The following is a 21671-nucleotide window of genomic DNA, read 5'->3' on the forward strand; positions in this document are numbered from 1 at the left end:
TTAAAAAATTAATTTACTGTTGTCAGTAAATCATCACATATCTTGAATCAGTTGATTGGGATATAATTATGTTTCTTCCTAAGTTTTGAACTTGCAGTAGATTTTAGAAATCAAGTATCAAAATACTAGTTTTTTAATGGTAAAGTTACATTGAAGAACTTGACTCAGAACTGGGGCCAAAAATAGGAATTGTATCTCTTTACTCTCTAGTTCCCTGATTTGGAGTTAACCTACCAGACAGGATTGTGCCAAAGCACAAGGAAGCTCCATACCAGTGAAGCAGAGTGCTCAAGAGGGTTGGCTGCCTATGAAAAAAGACTTTTAAAACATTATTTCACTAGGACCAACTATTGGGATGTTGTTATAAATACCAGTTTTGTATTCTTTGTGAAGACCGAAGAATAGAGAAAATGTCAAAAGCTTCTTTCACAGCACTTCCCCCAAGATTGTGAAGTTTTTGTGGGAGCTGTTATATGAGAGAAAAACTGTGTAAAGGTCAAAAAATCTACTGTTTGCACTAGATTTGGATTTATATCTTTATTTTAAAGATTTTATAATCATTAGACATGGTAAGGATTAGACTTAGTGTAATATAATGGAAAGATAGGAGGAAACAACTTTGTCTTGAAGGATCCAAAAAGAGTAGGCTTCAGAGTGCAAATAGGTACAGCAAATTCTGTCAGGGCTGATTAGTGAATATTTTAGGTTTAGTTAAGTTAAAGGTATAGTCAGGTGGGCAGGCACAGGGCTCACTTAGCCTTCCAGTCCTAGACACAATATAAAGAGGCATGGTGTAACATGATTTTGTCAGTATTCTCCTTGGACAGTTCACTTCCCAAGGGCCACTGGTGTCTCTTGCAAGTACTCTTTTCTGCTGTTGCAGTGCCAACGCAGTCTCTAAATGAATGAACATGACTTTCTTCCAGTAAAATATATTTTCAGAAATAGATAGATCTAGATCTGACTTGCAGGCTATTGTTCACTGATCTCAAAGTTAAAGGATGTAGCAGAAAGGTAGGGTGTAGAGAAAAGAGGGAGAGTATACACGAGGACATCCAAGTAGAAATAATGATATATTCTGAAAGTATTCAGCACTGTTTTACCTTGGGAGTATAGAGTGAGAGTAGAAAGTAGGACTAGAAGTATGAATGATTGTTTCATAATTCCTTCCTTCTAGAAAGATCACTTATAGGAGAAATTATCAGCCTTTGATGTTTTAATAGATAATAACCATGAACAGGTAAGTCAGTTTATTTTGATTTGGAACATCTGTTGTTGGTTCAGGTTTGAAGGGTTTTTGTTTGTAGTAGTTTAAGAAGCTGAAATTGAAACAGCCCTTTTCAGTCAAAACTGGGAAAATGAGCAGTCATCACTGCAATATTTTAATTAAGACATTGGATTACCAGAGTTTGCTGAGACGGTACCTTTTCTTTCTAGACTTTCAACAACTTGAGAAATAGGGAAATAAAACAAAGAGAAAGATTAAAGCTGACATACTATTTGTTACTAGTAGAAGCCACATTAGAGAGAAATAGTCTCATGGGCTAGTATAGACAGACTTACCTATCCAGTCCTAGGCATCCTACAGAAGCACAGTTCAATGTGATCTCTCTGAAGTTTTGTTTTCCCTAAATAGCTGTCTCCTAAGGGTGACAGGAACAGAACTGAGTTAGCTCTGTCTGCTCAGTTACTCATTCAAAAATCTTCAGATAATTTACTTTAGTTGTGTAGGGGTGAAGAGAGACACAGACTGTGGTAGAGGAGTGTATTTCCTCATAAAAACCAGGAACTAGGGAGACTTTGTCTATGGATAAATGTACCAGAACCAAATTAATGAAAACACATCAAAATTGCATATTCTGGAGTTTTTAAAAATGCCAGTATTGGAACAACTGTATTTTTAAAATTCAATGCAAAATCAGTAGATCTTTAAAATTAATTAGATTTTTTTCCACAGGCCTATATAGGATACTTAAAAAATGCATGGTTAGCTGAAATATATAGATCTTCCTTTTGTGTAATAGTTTTCAATAGACTTTTTAAAATTTAGAAGAAATTAGGATAAAATAATAAAACACTAAGATACATTTGGCCATCTCTATCTTTTCATGGATTTTATATTCACAGATTCAACCAATTAGAGTGAAAAGTTTGGGGAAAAATTTTTATCTGCACTGAACATGTGTGAGCTATTTTTTGGTCATTATTTGCTAAGTAATACACTGTAACAACTCTTTGCATAGCATTATGATGCATCAGGTATTATTAGTATTCTAGAAATGATTTGAAGTATACAAGAGGACATGCACAAGCTATGTGTAAATGCTATGCCATTTTATATAGGAACTTCGGCTTCTGCAGGTATTAATATCTGTAGTGGGCCCTCACTGATACTGACAAATGGGTTATCATTTTAATTAGCTCCGATTATAGATGCTTAACACAGTTTATTTACTGGCATTTATTTTTAAAAATATCATTTGTTCTTCCATGTTTCTTTCTTTTCCCTTTCTGAATAATTCAGTTCTAAAACCTATCAAGTGGGACCAAATGGAGTCAGTGTCTGCACTGTGTGAAGTGTGAGGGAGGCAGAGCCATGTCATATAATGAGTAGGGTGTCAGAGCATGATGGAGTGAGGAGGATATTCACTTGGGTTTTTGTAATTGTGAGCATAAGGAACATATTTGCATACGAGGATATACTGTTGCAGGATATCAGAGCCTAAGTAGGTTGAGTTTAGTATCCACTAAGAAGTGTGCTTTGGTGTGGAGGGTCTGTTGGTCCCAGCCCCAGACTGGAACAAGAGGATGAGGAGAGCTTGTAGCTGTCAAAGCCCTCACAGGTAGCAGAGGAGTAGGAGGGTATCTGTGTATTATTACCACCTTATGTGGGTGTGTTGAGACTCAGATGGGTTAAGAAAAAGATAGTGCATGGAGGTCTTTCAGTGCAGTGTGTCAGTGGTGACACATAGATAACGCTGGCATAATGTGTCATTGTTACGTGCATTGTTCAGGGCCCGAGGTTTGGGTAGGAAGTATCTCAGTAGAGAATCAGTGCAATACAAGATATCAAAATCTGAACAGGTTAAGGAATATTCTTGGAGGAGAAGTACTAGGTATGTGGAATAGGCGTCTTTGACAGGATCAGAGTATACACATGGCCCCGGGGGTAAGCTGTTAGTACTAGGAGGGATGAAGAGTGTGTCAATGTGGGAAATGAGGGATAGCCACAGTGAGGGTTATATACAAGGAGACTAATCAGAGAAATGTTAAGAATTATGGGAGCCAGATTTCTTCTTGTCTGAGATGGTAGTTGCAAATATGGAAGTAGAAAAAGCTGGAAAGCTATCCTTAGTGTTGAGTTGGAAATGAGGTGTTTGTGTGAGACCTTGTGTATTTATTGTGTTTGTGTGTGTGTGTATCTGTGCTACTTAGTGAGAAGAGGTCTAGAGCCGCGGTATACTAATAGCAGTGAACATGATGTGTCATTGTTAATTTCCTGATTTTGATGGTGGTTTTTGTAGGACAGTGCCTTTGTAAGGAAATAATTTAAAAACTGAAGAATGATGAAATGTCATTTAGGTTTACTCTTAAGTGATTGAGAAAATAAAAGTTTTTACATAAAACTTCCTATATGATTGTTGTAAATTAAAACAAATTCAGTACTTAAATGTCATTGGACTACTCATTTTCTCATTAATTAATCACTTCTAGGTCTAAAAATTACATAGTAATATATAGTTTTACAGATTTTGTAGAATACCCTTTGAAATAATAATAGCTATTATTTATTGAATGTTTAACTTGTGTTAGACACTGTTAAGTGCTTTTGTATATTTTCATACTAATTTTCACAAATGAAATAGTGTGATTTTTATCTTCATTTTACAGATCAGAAAACCAAGACCCATAGAGGCTAACTGGCTGGCCAACTATTTTCTAGTAAATATGAAGGTAGAATTTACATTTGTGCAGAAATTACCCTGGTTCGCTGTTACTTTGGATAAAGTCTAAATTTAAAATAGTTTTGAAAGCCCAGCATAACTTGAGCCTCCACTGCACTGCCTTAGCATTTTTGTTTTTGTATTCCAAGCACAACTGATCAGACAGCTGTATCAATAGCACATTAGTAGTACTCTAGTAAGCATAATAATAACTAACATTTATTGATTATAGTTAACATTTTTATTATAACAGATGTGGGCTTTACATGTAGTAAATCCTTTAATCCTCAAAGGAAGTTTGTATATCACTATTGCTTTAAACATTTTACAGTCCCACTCAAACTTTTCAAATCCTTAACCTTCGAGCCTCTAGGTTTTTGGAGATTTGTTTCCTAGTTCTTGATTATAGTAGCTTCTATTCCATTGCTGCCTTTTTGAAGTTTTGAAATACATATATAATATATAGACATATATAAAGGCCCGCACTCTGCAGCCTGCACTCTGCCTCGCAAGTTGAAAATGTATGCAGCGATTTCTATCCCACGGGGAACCCTTGGTGCCACGCTTAGGGACTGGTAGGTCTCCACCCAACGTCTCCCATCACTGGAGGACCCACTAGAAGATCCCTCCGGGCCCATTTATGCCCAGCCCAGTGACCCCTGAGTGGCCTGGAGCTGCCTGCGCTTGGCCTCGAGAGCCAAGAGTACGCCCAGTGATTTCTATCCCACAGGGATGAATATAGGAAAATGGCCCTGCCCAGTGACCCCCAAGTGGTCTGGAGCCACCTGTGCTCCATTTTGTGAGCTGAAAGTGCGTGCAGTGATTTCCATCCCACCAGGAAGCCTTGGCACATCACTCACTCCGAGACTGGTAGGGCCCTGTCCAGTGTCCGATCACCAGAGAACCCATGGGAAGGTTCTCCCGGGCCTATTTTGGCCCTGCCCAGCCACTCTGAGTGTCTGGGAGCCACTTGGTAAGTTGTAACAACCTCCACTCAACTGGGGAAACTCCCTGCAGTAGGGATAGATATCCTCAACCCAAGAAACAACTGAGACCTTGCTTCAGCTTGCCTAAGGGAATATAGGAAGATGCCAAAACGAAAGAGCAAAATGCAATCTTAAACCTCCAGCCCATCCCAAGCAGACCTAGGAGACATGGACATAGAAGAAAATGTAAGCCACATATCTGAAATTCCTGAAATGACAGCAACTGAACTAAAGAACTCTGGGAAGCCATAAAGGAACTCAGATCAGAAATAATCTCCCAGGTAAAAGAAGAAATGGTAAGTGTAATGAAAGAAATGCCGAACACATCTAAAGAAGACATAGTTAAAAAATTAGAGGAACAATGCAAAAAGATGGAAACCTTGAGTGAACAATGTAAGAAACAAACAGAATACATGAAATAGATTCAAAGAGATATCCAGGAAATCAAAAATTCTGTTGAAAGCTGGCAAAACTGCCTCAGTGAAAGTTAAGATAGACTTTCAGACCTTGAAGACAAGATGGCAGCTAGTGAACAAGAAAAGAAAGATCTTTTTAAAATAACAGACATCAGGAAATAACAATTCAATAGCTGCAAGATGATGCAAAGAAAAATAACATAAGATTGATAGCTATAAATGAAAAAAGTGACAATACAAATGATATCAAGAGGCTATTTACAGAAGTAATAGCTGAAAATTTCCCAAACATGAGAGTTCCCAAACTGAGATACAGGCAAGTGAAACATGTAGAACTCCAAATAGTCATAACTAAAATAAAACTATACCTAGCCATATAATAATCAACATCCCAGAAATCCAGCATTAGAACACAATATTAAAAGCTGTTCAAAGAGACAGATCACCTATAAAGGAAAGCCTATCAGAATTATAGGAGACTTCTCTCAACACAAACAATGAAGTCAGGAAGAGCATGGAGTGAAGAATTTCAAATACTAAAGGAAGATGATTTCCAACCTAGATTGATGTACCGTGAAAAACTGTCTTTCAAAATTGATGGAGAAATAAGATACTTCCACAACAAAGAACAGCTGAAGAACTTCATGACCACCAAACCAAGGCTGCAAAGAATACTGAAATACATTCTAGATAGACATAGGAAAACAAACCACTAATCAAGGCAAATAATTAACCAGAGGGGAAAGGTAAAGAATCAACAGCAGAAAGATAACATGTCAAAAATAAACCAATATATATATGTGTTATAACCATTAATGTAAATGGCCTCAGTTCACCAATTGAAACAGACTGGCAGAATGGATCAAGAAACAACATCCAACCATAGGCTGTGTACAAGAAACCAGTCTAACCCTAAAGAAAATTCACAGACTGAATAGTCAAAGGATGGAAAACAATACTTCGTGGAACAGGAACCAAAAAAGAAATGAAAAGTCAAATAGGCAATAACACAGTTATAATGGGAGACCTTAACACACCATTGACACAAAGAGACAGATCAACTGGACAGAAAATCAGCAAAGAAATAACAGAACTGAATCACACCTGTGAACAAATGGACTTAGTGGGCATTACAGTGTGTTCCAACAACAGAATATACATTCTTCTCAGCAGCACATGGAAAATTCTCTAAAATAGGCAATATACTAGCCCATGGAACATGCTTAAGTAAATACAAAACTATTGAAATTATCCCATGCATGTAATTGGATCATAGCACCATGAAACAGATATTAATGACAAAAGAAACTGCAGAAATTCCACAAATGGAAATTGAGTAATACACTCCTGAGCAATCAGTGGGTCACAGAAGAAATAAAAGAAATTAAACAATATCTACAAGCAAATGAAAATACAAATACAACTTACTGGAACCTGTGGGATGCAATGAAAACAGTCCTCAGGAAAATTTGTTGCAGTGAATTTCCACATCAGGAAAATAGAACAAACACAAATAACCTGATGTTAAGAAGAGCAAATCAAGCCCAAAACCAAAAGAAGGGAGAAAATTATAAAGATCAGAGAAAAAATCAATGCAATGGAGACTAAGAAAATAATACAAAGAATCAAATAGTTGGTTCTTTGAAAGAATAAATAAAATTGATAAGCCACTAGCCAACCTTATTTTAAAAATGAAAGAAAAAACTCAAATTCATTCAATAAGAAATGAAATCTCTATAGACCCTGTGGAAATACAGAAGATCATCAGTACCTACTTTGAAGACCTCTACTCTCATAGGTTTGATAACACAGAAGAAATAGATTCCTAAAAACACATAAATTACCAAAGCTGGATCAAGAAGATACAAAACTGCTGAATAACCCAATTTCTAATGAAATGGAAAATGTAATTAAAAGATTACCAACAAAGAAAAGCCCAGGTCCTGATGGATTCACTGCAGAATTCTACAACAAATTCAAAGAAGACTTAATGCTGACACTCCTCAAACTCTTCAATGAAACAGAAAGGGAAGCAATTCTCCATAATTCACTCCTGGTAGCAAGTATTACCCTAATACCAAAACCAGAGAAAGACCTAACCAAAAAAGAGAACTATAGGCCAAACTCCCTAATAAACATTGATGCAGAAATTCTCAATAAAATACAGGCAAATGCAGCAAGTCATCAAGAAGATTATGCACCACAACCAAGTGGAACTGATCCCAGGAATGCAAGGATGGTTCAACATACACAAATCAGTAAATATAATCCACCATATCAATAGATCCAAAAATAAGAATCACATGATCATTTCTTTAGATGCAGAAAAAGCTTTTGATAAGATCCAACACTTATTCATGATAAGAAGCCTACTGAAAATCAGAATAGATGGTCTGCATCTCAATCTGATAAAAGCTATCTATGACAGACCAACAGCCAGCATAATATTAAATGGCCAGAAACTGAAAGCTTTTACTCTAAAATCCAGGGACGTCCATTATCACTACTCCTATTCAATATAGTGCTGGAAATACTAGCCAGAGCATTTAGGCAAGAGAGAGAAATAAAGGGAGTAATGGTTAGGAAAAGAAGCAGTTAAATTATCATTATTTGCAGTTGACATGATACGGTACATAAAACACCCCTATGTATAATAAATACATTCAAAGTCCTAGGTATAGTAATTAAATTGAGTAATGTAGCTAGATACAAAATCAGCACTCAAAAATCAATAGCATTCCCACACAAACAACTCACTGAGAGAGAAGTAAGAGAAGCCACACCCTTCACAATAGATTAAAAAAAATGAAATAGTTAAGAACCAATTCTAACAAAAGAAGTAAAAGATTTATTCAGGGAAAATTATAATACCCTAAAAAAGAAATTGAAGAAGACCTCAGAAAATGAAAAGATATTCTTTGTTCATGGATAGGAAGAACAAACATTGTTAAAATGGCTATTCTCCTAAAATTGTTACATAGATTTAATGCAATTCCAATGAAAATACCATTAGCATACTTCACAGATCTAGAGAAATAATTCTTAAAATTCATGGAGAATCAGAAGATACCTAGAAGAGCAAAGGCAGTTCTGGTCTACAGAGGCAAAGCAGGAGGCATCACAATCCCTGGCTTGAAATTTTAATACAAAGCTACTGGAATAAAATCAGCATGGTACTGGAATAAAACCAGACTTGAAGGTTAGTGGAATAGGTTAGAAGATACAACCACACTCAGCCATCATATCTTTAACAAAGAGGCCAAACGTTCACTGGAAGAAAGATAGCCTTAATAAGTGGTGCTAAGTGGTACTGGAAAAACTGACTTTCCATATGCTGAAAACTAAAACTAGACCCATGCCTATCACCATGAAGAAAACAAAAGTCAAAATGGACCAGAGATCTAAATGTTAAAACAGAAACATGAAATCTTCTGTAAGACTAAGTAGGTAGAAATCTTGAAGACATAGGGGTAGGCAGAGAATCTATGAACAAAACTCAAATTGCACTGGAAGTACTTCCCAGGATCAGCATCTGGGATTTCATCTTATTAAAAAGGTTTTGCATGTGAAAAGAAATTTCCAACAGAGTGAAAAGAAAACCTACGAATTGGGAAAGAATCTTAGTCAAACTGTCCCTCAGACAAAGGACTTCTGTCTAGAACATACAAAGAATTTTTTTAAAAATTAGAACCCTGAAATTCAAAGACCCAATCTAAAAATGGGCATCTGAGATGAATACACAATTCTCTGATAAAGGAATACAAATGGCAAATAAATACATGGAAAATGTTCAGTATCATTGGTCATTAGAGAAATGCAAATTAAAACCACACTGAGATTCCATCTCACTCCAGAAAGAATGGTGGGGATAAAGAAGACTACCAACATCAAATGCTGGAGAGGCTGTGGGGGAAAAGGAACCTTGCACTGTTGATGGGAGTGTAGACTGGTACAGCCACTGTGAAGGTCAGTCTGCAGGTCCTCAAAAAGCTGGGGTTTGATGTTCCATTTGACCCAGCTATTCTACGTCTGGGCATATTCTCAGAAGAATTTAAAGTATATCCCAATGATATATGTGCACCCATGTTTATAGCAGCACAATTTATAATAGCCAGATCTTGGAAATGACCTAAATACCATCAACTGAGGAATAGATCAAAAAAGATGTGGTACTTTTATACAATGGAATACTACTTAGCTATAAATAATGATCACATTGAGATATTTATAAGCCAATGGATGTAATTTAAGACCACACTTACAAGTGAAATAAATGAAACTCACATGTGTAAATACCATATCGTCTCCCTAGTGTAAGAAATGGTAAGAGTACATCAGATACAAAATCCTCAATAAGTATGGTGAAAGGATAAGAATCTGCTCAAAGGGGAAGAAAAATAATACCTCAGGGAAAGTGCGGAAAAAAGAAGGGAAAAGAAAAAGCATCTACATTTGTATAGACACACAGTACAGCTAAGATGATTGGACTGCAAATTCTATTAGTTGTTGGAACAAAACAGAACATAGGATTGGAACAATTGTATGTCTGTCTGGTGATCTGAGGAACTCTTTTGAAGCTCACTCTGTAAAATTACAAACTTAGTTGTGTTCCTACCACCCTGTTTTGAAGGCCTGTATTGTTTTGAGTTCTTTGCTATTGTTAATTTATTTGTCTTTTTTGTTTCTTGTTTTTCTAGTAATTTGTTTTGTTTTTCCCTCTAATGCAGAAAGGTTCCATATAGAGGCTTATACATGCCTAGAACTTTTAAACCGTTTACGAGAATCAGTTGTATTTGTTTGATGAAATGAACAGCTGCTTTGAAGAAAAACAGACATTATGTTATCCAGTGCTGATTTCCTATCATCATGTTGAGAAATCCAGTAATGCTTTTATTCTTTGTTCAAAGTGTTTTTAGTCTATTTTGTATTTAATTTCAGCATACATAAAGGTATGAACAGCTGTTTTGAAGAGAACAAGAGACATTGTGGCAGCCATTGTTGATTTTCCTATTGTCTGGTTTTGAAGGTCTATAATACCTATAAAACTGTTGGTCAGTTTTATACTATTTTGTTTTGTGTGAATTCATTGTGAAGATACAGACAACTATTTAGAAGAAAACAAGAGACATTATGGTAGCCACTGATAATCTCCTGTTGTCTTGCTTTGAAATCTGTTTCACTTACATTGTTTTCTTCTGATCTGCTTTGTTCTGTTTTGTTTTACCCTCTTTAAAGTAAAAAAAAAAAAATATATATATATATATATATATATATAGAGAGAGAGAGAGAGAGAGAGAGAGAAAAGTATGTGACCATAAAATTATACTCAGTGAACAGAGTAAATATACTCTCATATACTATACTACCAGAGAAAAAATTAGAAACCCCTAGAAGTTCCTTGATAGTCCTTTCCAAATACTATTTTCTGCCAGTCTTCCCAAATGTGGATAGTAGTCTGGCTTCTTCCTGCAATAGGTTGATTTTACCTGGTTTGAGAAATTTTGTTTAAATGTAATAATATAGTATGTAGTCTTTTGTTACTAGATTTTTATATCAGCATTATTTATATCATTCACTCATTCATTCATTCATTCATATGCTACCTGTAGGTACTGTGTTTCATTCTCAGTGCTGTATGACAATCCAGTATGTAGCTATATCATCTTTTTTTTGAAGGATATTTGGGTTGTTTCCAATGTGCATTATTAGAAATAATATGATGAACATTGTTACATGTTGTATACATGTTTTTAATTTTGGGTCTTGGATATATTTACATTTTATTTTAGCTAACTTGATTTCTCTTTTTTCTAAAATTCATCTTAGCTGCTCCAAGTGTGTTATACTGATACTACTTTCCTTCCTATCATAGTTATAGTAAGTGCTTGCTTGCTTGCTTGTTTCTCATCAGGTTGGAAGTGCATGTATGTGTTTGTATGCATGCATATGCTATCCAAAGAAAAGCCATGTGTTGTCCTATCTTGTCTTCCTGACACCAAAACTGAAGTAATGATTGAGTGAATGAATTTTATATACATTTGCCTTTTCAGTGTTATAAAACCGAACCATAAACTAATATTGAGCCCTATGCTTAATTACTCCCTGCAAAGTTACCTTAAAATTCGAACGTGACAGGCATCTATGTTTGATTTTGTATATTCATTCTACTACACAACTATTTTGTGAAATACTTTGGACCTTGGTCCAAACACATTTAATAACACATTTTAATAGCCTTACTTATAGTAAATTTAATATTTATCCTTCAGAGATGCTCTCAAGTTTTAGAAATTGCCAAAAGACATTTGGAACCAAGACAAGAATTTTATGAATTGTATCAAAAGTGAGTTAAAATTTTAATCAACAAAGACTGACTCTTTTTCCCTAACTTCCTATCTCCTACCCATGTAGGGCCTTAAAAATTGCTTCAGCAAAATCTTATCAACCATAAAATTCAACTACATTTATCAGGTGAATCACTGTGACAGACCCAGAAAACAATACATTGTTTACATTGTGAGAGGAGCTAAACAGTTTAGCAAAAAAGAGTTTCAAAATATGAATCAAACTAATGTATAAACATAGTTAAATAATGTAGTAGTAACAGTAAGTTCTAAAAAATGAGATTAAAGAAGGCTTTGAGTTAGATACCATTTAGACAGTAATTGTGCACCAGGTTTGTATATTTTATATGTGAACAACATGTTGCTTAACGTGATTAAATAGTTGTTCACCTGGTGATAAAGATAAAAGAAAATGTTTTAGGTTGATTTGGAAAACAGGATACTGGGTAGGTGAACAAAGATAGATAAATGACATATATGTATGCACAAAAGCTTAGATGTGTAAACAACAATGGGTTAATTGAAAAGTGTCATGTAGTTTGCTTATGATGCAATGATAGAAAAAGAGGTTAGAGAATAAGCAGGGGTTAGATCACAGAAGGCCATGTATGCTATGTTAGAACATTGTAATTATCTTCAAATGTGCTAGAGATCCATTGAAGAGTTTAAAGTAAAGTTAGTATATAGTCTTGTCTTCCAAATGATGAGTTGATTAGAGCAATGATTCTGCTATCCATTATAAGAATCTTGGTGATCAGAGAGATAGTAAATCTTAAATTTTCTGCATTGCTGGTAGAGGTGTGTAACAGAAGTGGACGTTTAAGGTAAAAAAAACTTCTCGTTTGGAATTATAGAAGTTTGTTTCAATGTATTAATTACATCATGCTTCCAAAAAGTGTACACATAATGTAATATCTACCCAAGTACTGTCTATCTTAGAATAAAATAGGACAGATGAAATTTCCACCTGTCATTTGCCAGTCCTATTCCCTTACTCCGTCCTGAAGGTTTATATTTTCATCTCAGTCTTTTATAATGCATTGAGTCTTTGTCCTATAAGTGATTTCAATGTAGCAAAAGATTTTTAGATATCTTTTATAAGAGATATACATTTAGTTTTTTAAAAAATAATTTAAAATGGTCATCAGAGCCTGTGGTGTAAGCGCCTACCTGGCAAGTGCAAAGTTGTGAGTTCAATGCCCTGTACAAAAAAAAAAAAAAAAAAGTCAGCAAACCTTTTAAAAGCATATTATTCATCCCAGATTTGGGTCGTTTCATATCTGCTTACATCTGTTTTTTAACTACTAGATTTGTATAAAATAAGGCGTATCAGTGCTATTACTTTCTTTTTGACATTTTGAGCTGAGTAATAGAGATACTTTTATTAATATAGACACTGCACAGTCCTCATAGAAGAAAATATATCTAATATATTCTCACTAGAAAAAAAAGACTGAACAGGATAGTAACATACTGATTAAGGGGGAAGTTCTGGTCACACTGAAATTAAATAAGTAGAAAAAACACTAAGCAAGAAAAGATGTAAAAAATGATTAAATTTCTGAAAGCTACATGATGTGAAGACAGTTACTAGTGATAGCCAGTTTTTAACCTACAAATTGGATTACACTGCAAAAGTTACTTGAGAGTGACTATTTTAGACCTTAGAGTGAAATTTTTCCCTCAACCATTTATTCTACCAATATGTGAAAGCCTAACATGGGACAGGTCCTGAGGCTAGCATAAAAATCAAGATGATATATCCTCTGCATTCTTGGAGCTTATATAGTTTTGCGGCATGTATCAAATAAAAATGTTAACTATTCTCCTTTTCCCAAGTTTTGAGTTCAAATCAGAATTGTCTCTTCCTGGTATATCCCTAGAATCTAGAACATTTGCTAGAACATGAAAATATTTATTAAATGAATAATTGACAAGTTGGAAAGATTTTAAAACTTACATTTGACTCATTAGAATTATGATCAGTGCTCCAAAGGAAATATGGGGCATCCTATAAATAATTAATATAAAAGCTTGTAACAACGAGTCTAGTTGAGTGTAAAGCTCAATTAAATTAAATGAAACTTTAGGGACTTGGAGATATAGCTCAGTGGCATAAGCGCCTGTCTGGCAAGCACAAGGTCATCAGTTCAATTCCTGGTACCCAAAACAAAACAAAATCTAAATGAGACAAAATTTAAATGAAACTGTATTTCTTAGATAAGATTTTCAGAATGGGCAAGCAGTTTCTAGACATGTTTTGGGAATATGAATGGTATTAGAGTGTATTTTGGCTAAAGGACAACTCTTTGAATATCTGGGGTACAAAATAGATTTTTATTTAAAAAGGTTGAGATTGGTAGTGAGATTAGAGTACTTGGCAAAGTGTGGTATGTCCTGCAGAATCCGTAACTACCGATTTCTACAGCCTTTTATATTGTCCTTCTTTCACATATTTTTTTTCAATTTTTTGGACATGGTTGTTTAATTAAACAAAATAAATATTCAGTTCCCTGCCTACCATATTGGTCAATACAATTCAGAACACTTTTGCCAGTATAAAAGTTCTGCTGGACAAGCTGGGTGTGGTGGCTCATGCCTGTAATCCCAGCACTCTGGAGGCTGAGGCAGGAGGATCATTGCAAGTTGGAGACCAGCCTGGGCTACAAAGTGAGCTCAAGGCCAGCCTGAACTGCATAGTGAGTCCCTGTCTCAAAAAGACAAAACAAAAGTTCTGCTGGTCCTACTGTCTTGAATGTACTGTTTTCTGTTCTCTGTGACTTATATACACTGACTTTCCTTTTCTAAATGTGTAATGTGCTGTTCTTTATTTTGCCTAGCTAATTCATATTCTTCCATTAAGATTCTACTTGAGTATTATCATTTTTGGAAAACTTCCTGACAGTATCTTTTCCTAATTCCCTCCAACCTTAAAATCCAAATTGTTGCTTTTGGTATAGTGTCTGTTGCATTTAAATACAGGAATCAGTGTTAATTATAACAAATACAAAGTATTAACATTTTGTATAAAGTCATAGTTTAATATGTATTGAATGTATTGCATCAGTATACCAGAATTTAATATCAGATATTTAAATGGATTTCTTTTTTCACTGTTGACTGAAGAAGTACTTTATTAAGCAATTGTGACATTAAGAATTGTCTGAAGGGGCCATCAGCAGCATAAGCGCCTGCCTGGCAAGTGTGAGGTCGTGAGTTCAATCCTCAGTACCAGAAAGTACCAGAAAGAAAAAAATAAAGAATTGTCTGAATCTTTTTAGTATATAGGTAAAAGTTACCAGATGTGCCACTTGAATGATAATTATATATGTTTAAATCACACTTTAAAATAGAATTTAGCAATTTAAGAAACTGTGTAAGGGTAAATAGTAAATTTATAGATAGAAAAACATTGTATCAATTGTACTTTCATTATGAAAACAGAAAGTTAGTCAACTTTAACCATTAGCACTGTGATAAGGATAGTGAGGAATCCAGAAAATATCAATGTGGTACTTATTCTGAAGTTTATAGTATGACTACTGATTTTCAGCAAGTTTCACCTCTACACTGCTCTATCTACTACTCCCTGTGTCTCGCTGTCACTAGATATGGTTCACTTCTGCAATGGGAAATCCACCTATATTTCTGTGGGGGGATGAAGGTGGGGGCACCATATTTTCAGCAGAATTTATGGCTTTAGAAATGTTATTAGTGGGCAAATAGGAGAACACAATAAAACTGGATTTGAGTTGGAAGAAAGGCTTCAGATTTTTGTCCAGGGCCGGTCTTCAGTCCTAGGAAAGGGACAAAAGACACATTATTTCTGACCTGTTTGTTTTATAATAGATATGATGGCTGTATTTTCCACACCAGAGGTCTAGTTGCTTTTTTTGTAAAGGTTGTTTTTGTTTTTTTTGTTTTTTGGTTTTTGGTTTTTTTGGTACCTAGGATTGAACTCAATCTTGTGCTTGCCAGACACGTGCTTATGCCTCTGAGCTAAATCCTCAGACCCTTGTGAAAAAGGGGTTTTTTGGGGCCAGGTATGGTGGCATACGTCTGCAATCCCAGCTCTAGGGAGGCTGAGGCAGGAGGATCATTACTTTCAAAGCCCGCCTCAGCTATATAATGTGTTCAAAGCTAGCCTGAACTACATGGCAAGACCCTGTCTCAAAAAAACAAAGAAAAGAAAATAGAACAACAGAATAAAAAGGTGGTTTGGTGGTTTTGTTCTTGTTTTTAAATTATGATTTTGGTTTCAATTGGAGTTTGTTAATCTATCCTATTGCAATATGAGGCTTAATGAAATAAATTTGGATGATAAATGGTATTCTCTGATCCCTAGCATTCAAATGTTGTAAAAGGTATGATTTTCAATATTCATTTTTCTGAACTCATTTGAATTTACCAACACTTGGGGTGGGTGACCTGGAAGGATTCTTTGGTTTGGTTTGGATATTAAATTCTGTGGTATAAATTAGCATAATAGGTACAACGGATTTTAGAGTTCACAGAAGATACAGGATTTGAGGAAGGCAAAAGTCATGAAGAAGAACAAGTGGAGGCCTACAAGGACAAAAAAGAATGTGCAGTGTGTTTGAGAAGTAGAGATAGGATCATACCATCTAGTTGAAGTGGAAGATTAACTAGTGGTAAGAGGAGTTGTGCTAGAAAATACAGGGCTAACTTAAGAAATAATTTTATTAATCTTTGATTGTTTTTAAAAATTGGCATTTCTTCTAATTGTCCTCTGATTTAAATACAGGAAAATAATTGATTTTACCTATCTGAAAAGAATTAGAAACACCTGTTATTAACTCTTTTTATAAACTATATACTTGTGAACTTAATACATTACTCCTCTAAAACTTTTTTGAGGGAAGGGTAGTTTTCTGTGTGTACTCTGTATTATGCCTTTACTATTAATCATTGTGCTCCATACTAAAGGCTATTAATGTTTTAGGATTGTAGAAATTTTAATATTCTGTGAGCATGCTGAAAGCCTTTTTCTTGGTCAGGAATGTAGGGTAGCTCAGTGGTGGAGAATGTGCATCCATGAAGCCCTAAGGTCAATCCCCAGGATCACAAAAAAATTCTTTTTTTTAATCTTTCTATATCACTGATGCTTTTGACCCTGAGTTTTAGTCTCCCATCTTTAAGTTAAATCCTGACATTATTTCTGAACTTCCTTGTTGTTGATGTTATGGTTCAGATCTGGAATGTTCTCAAAAGCCTTTCATGTTCAGAGGTGGGGCTTTTGGAAGGGTGATGAGGGAGGAGTCCTCAACCGTTGAGATGCTATTGGGAAATGGGACCTGGTCAGAAGACATAGGTCAGTGTAGGGTGTGAGCTGGAAAAGTATTTCCTCCTCTGAGCTCTCTGCACCTTACATGAGCAGCTTTCATTTGCAGCAGGCCTTTACTACCATGACCTTTCTATCTTGGAGCCAAGCGACCATGGGCTAAAGTCATAAGCCAAAATAAACCATACTTCTTTTAAAGTTTGGGTATTTTGCATTTTTTCCCAGTGAATAGAAAGTGACTTAAGATATTGAGAATAATGCATCAAAAATTCTAACCTCATATTTCATTTAATTCTCAGTAATAACCTTCATATTTCTTTTCTTTTGATAAACCAATTGGCAAGAATTATTAAGATATGACTTTCAGAGTATATTTTTATGAGTTCTGATAGTTGGGAATGCAGCTCCTCAACAACCAAGTTATAGAACAGTTCCATCATCTCCAAAAGTTGTTCTGTGTGTGGTGATAGGTATACAGGCATTGGCATTTATGGATGACCTTTGTCCTAATGGTTTTGCTCTTTTTTTTTTTTTAATCAAATGAAATCATACAGGATGTATTTTTTACAGGGAATTATTTTTATTAGTACATGTTTGCAGTACATGATGTTTACATTCATCTTAGAGGACAGGTACATATACTTAACATAATTTGAATCTTGCTTTCTTCACTTAGCAATTTGCATTTGAGATACATCCATATTGTTGCATATATAGGTAATTTGTTCCTTTTTACTGTAGAGTAGTAGTACATTATACCTAGTTTGTTTGTGTACTCATTAGTTGAGGGACACTGTTATTTCAAGTTTGGAATGATTATGAATGAAACTATGGTAACATTTGTATAGACGTTTTTTGTGTAAACATAGTTATTTCACTTGGTATACTGTACGTTTAGGGATGGGGTTGTTGGATCATGGGGTAGTATATTTTTAATCCAGAAATTGCCAAACTTTTTCGTTCTGCATTCCAGCCAATTCATGAGCATTCCAGTTGTTCCTTATTTTTATCAGCACATACTATTAGCAGTTTGTTTTAAGCCATTGTGATAATTGGGTAGTATTTTATTAGGGTTTTAATTTGCATAGCAAGATAAATATGGCATCTATTTGTGTGGTTATTTGTTATCCATATGTCTTTAATTGAGGATATGTCTTTTCAAGTCTTTTTCTTTTCAAATCTTTTGCTACCATCTCTCCCCTCTTTTTTTTTTATTATTTTGAAGATAGTAAAATACAACAGAACAAGACAGAACAAAGCCAATTGAGACAGTGTACTGAAATTGGTACAGACCTTCACAGCAGGTTACCCGGATAACAGTAATAGATATCACAGTATATCTCATTATCTTCACAATAGTTGTTCTTTCAATCACGTATAGCAAAATAAAATGAAATAACATTATAGAACTTATTAAACAGTATTGAATAGAGCAGTACCATTAATCAGAATAAAGCAAAACAGTAGTAAAAATATTTGCCTTCAAAGAGATGGTAGAAGGAAATCCCCCTTATTTGCTGTATTGCATATGGTCAACCTCCCAAGAGATGCTCAGATCTCTGGTTCCCATTTGCTAACGGGGCAGGGGAAGTGGGATGTTTGACTCTGAGCCCATGCACTGGTAGGCTCACTATTGCTTACCGGGGAGGCGAGCTGGTTGCTTGGTTTCCCAGTGCCCTAAGTTCCAACATGGCACAGATCTCAGGAGTCGCTGGTGGTTCTCCCCCTGGAGGGGCTGCAGCCTGCCACACCACAGCCGCTTATCAGGTATCCTCCCTCTTTTAAAATTTGGGTTGGTGCTTATCTTAATGCAGAGTTTTAAGAGTTTTTAATATAATCTGAGTCCAGACTTACCTGATCAATGACTTACAAAAGTTTTACATATGTTGTAAATATGTATTATAACTGTTTTTTGCCTTCAACAGTCATCTTTTTTCACCTTCATCTCTACTATTTTTCATAAATCTTTATTTCTAAAGATCCTAATATCTGCTGTGTGGTAATATAGTTTTTGTTCCTGAAGTATTTCCTTTAACAATTTTTGGAGTGTGTATCAGTTGATAATAAATTTTCTTAGTTACTGTTGGTTTGAAATATATTTTGCTTTATTTTTGAAAAATACTTTTGCTGGGCATTGAATTGTGAGTTCAATTTGTTTCTTTTGGCACTCACATAAACATACCACTCCATTGTGTTCTGGCTTACATAATTTGGGATGTGAAAGGTGCTACATTTCTTTGTGTTTGTCTGTGTAAGTTATGTATTTTTTTCCCTCTGTGTATTTTGAAAAAAATGTTTTTGTTCATTTTCTGAAATTTTTGGATTTGGTTTCTTAATCTTTCATTTGCAACATTCCATTCCTTTCTTTTTCACTTTTCCTTTCAGGAATGCAGTTACTTATATGTTAGATAATAATTTGATTTTTGTCTCCTGGTTCTTGGACATTTTTAATTTTCATCTCCTCCTTCCCTCTCTCCTTCAACTCTTCCTCTTTTCTTTCCCCTCCTTCTCTCCTTCCTCCTTCTTTGCTTCGATTTGAAAACATTCTACTGATCTACCTTTAAAACTCTTTCTTTAGCTATGTATACTATTGAAAAACCCTTGAAAGAAGTCTTTGTTCCTGTTACTGTATTTTTATTTCTAGAATTTCCACTTGACTTGATTACAGTTTCTATCTATTGACGTTCCCTACCTGTATCTGTGTATTACTCACTTTTCGCTACTGAAATATTTAACATATTAAACATACCTATTTTAAAGCACCTTTCAGATATTTTTATCTTTTGTGTCATGTCTGAGTAAGGGTTTATAAATTTGTTTTGTGATGGTGGTTTTTTTTTTTTCTTGATTTGTGTGTGTGTGTTTGTAATTTTTGAATGATTGTTGGACATAGTATTAAAACATCAAGCTCTGAAGTAAATAGCATTTATGCCTGGAAATTCTTCTTTTGCTAAGCATTTACTAATAGGGAATCAAATCTGTCTACTAGGGAGCTAAGCTGGATTTGGGTTTTGCTGTTACCATAGTTACCTTCAAATACCTTCAATCACCATCTTTGACTTAGTGGGAGACCTTGTCTCAAAATAAAAATGTTAAAATGGTCTAGAGTTCTAGCTTACTATGAAATCCCTGGGTTCACAGCCTCAGAACCAACCAACCAGCTCTGGTGTTGTACTTGGAATGGGGTTTGTTTCTTTTAGGAGTTTTCCCTCTGTGTTCTTGTTTCATCTTCATCTTCAGTCTTCTCTCTTTAGTCTTCCTCTTATAGGGAAATCTTGCCACGGTTTTGTCTTCACCAGATGTAGAATATGATTGCTCGCTACTCCGAGTAACAAGCTAGGTAGTGAAGCTGGGAGGGAGTTTCCCCCACTCATCCTCAGCTTTAGGCAGACTTTGTGTTGGTGGATACTGGGGGATAGGTGTTCCTAGATACCCTACTCTTTTCTGTGGTGTAGGGGCCATCTAAGTCTGGGACATTTTCTCATTCTCCTTCAGGGATAGAAGGACTTTCCCCCCACTTATTTGAGTCACAATAGGTGTGATTGAGTTGTATTCTGTGAGTGAAGATTTGCCTCTCTGTGACAATGGGCATAAAGCTTTTGCTTTTTTTTTTTTTTTTTTTTTAAGAGAATAAAAAATACAGAATTTCAAAACAAGATGATAGGAAATTAACAATGGCTATTATATTATATACTGTTGTATTCAAAATAGTTGCTCAGATTACCAGATATAGGCATGCAAAATTGATCAAACAAAGGCCAAGATTTAGCTCAGCGGTGCAGGCATCTGCTCAGCAAGTACGAGGTTCTGAGTTTGATCCCCAGTATTTAAAAAAAAGAAGTTTACCTTAAAATTGATCAAACAGTATAAGCACTGTTCTTTTCAATGAACTAATAGAATGAGTAGTACAGTTATTTTAGCTATCTTGTGTGTGTGTATGTATATATTTTTTTCCTCTTCCTTTTTTTCTCCTTTCCCACATCCCAGTTATTTTTTTTCCTTTTGGCAGTGCTCTTTCACTTTCACAATATCCATTGTACCTTTTGGATCTTACTTTTTCAATTTCTTACACTAGGAGCTTTTGTTTCTTAAGGGTCAGGAATCAATCAGGGCTTTCTGCTCTTCCCACAATGACCTTCTCTCTTTTCTTTCAGACTTTTATTACAAAGATAGACTTTTCTCCAGTCTCTTCTGTTCTGTTACTCTTTGTCATTAGCAGTTGGTCGACTCTGTGGAAAAAGAGTCCATGAATGGTTATCTGCAGTGTCCAAGTATTCCATACTCTCACACTATCACACTAGTGCACACTTGTTTCTGTTAGCAATTTGCTTAAAAGTTTAGTTGAATTCTTACACACTTGCATGGTAGCCCTGCCACCTTCAGTGTATGAGTCAGTTTTCATGTCTGATCTTTCCTCAGAGGCACTTACTTTTTCCATATATTTTTAAATTACTGGATTGGCCAATAAACTCAACTTTCAAAGAAGTTGGAGAAAAGTAATATTTTTGTAGATTATCTAGCTCCTCTTTCCTTCTTTCTCTTCCTCATTCTTTCCCTCCTTTCTTCCTTCTCTCCTTCATTCCCTTCCATTCTGGTCATTGAGCCCAGGGGCTTGCACATGCTAGTCAAATACTCTATCACTGAGCTCCATTTACAGCCCTCTAGCCTTTTTGTTAGAA

The 21671-nt window shown here is 35.2% G+C and overlaps 1 protein-coding gene across 22 annotated transcripts in view; it reads left to right on the plus strand.

Annotated features, from left to right (window-relative positions):
• Lcorl (ligand dependent nuclear receptor corepressor like) overlaps positions 1-21671 on the plus strand; it is a 171228-nt gene that overhangs the window by 10331 nt on the left and 139226 nt on the right. The gene's annotated exons all lie outside the window — the stretch shown is intronic.

The sequence above is a fragment of the Cavia porcellus genome, unplaced genomic scaffold, assembly GCF_034190915.1.
Source record: "Cavia porcellus strain 051 isolate PalLab524CR breed Dunkin Hartley unplaced genomic scaffold, mCavPor4.1 scaffold_18, whole genome shotgun sequence".
Taxonomy (NCBI): domain Eukaryota; kingdom Metazoa; phylum Chordata; class Mammalia; order Rodentia; family Caviidae; genus Cavia; species Cavia porcellus.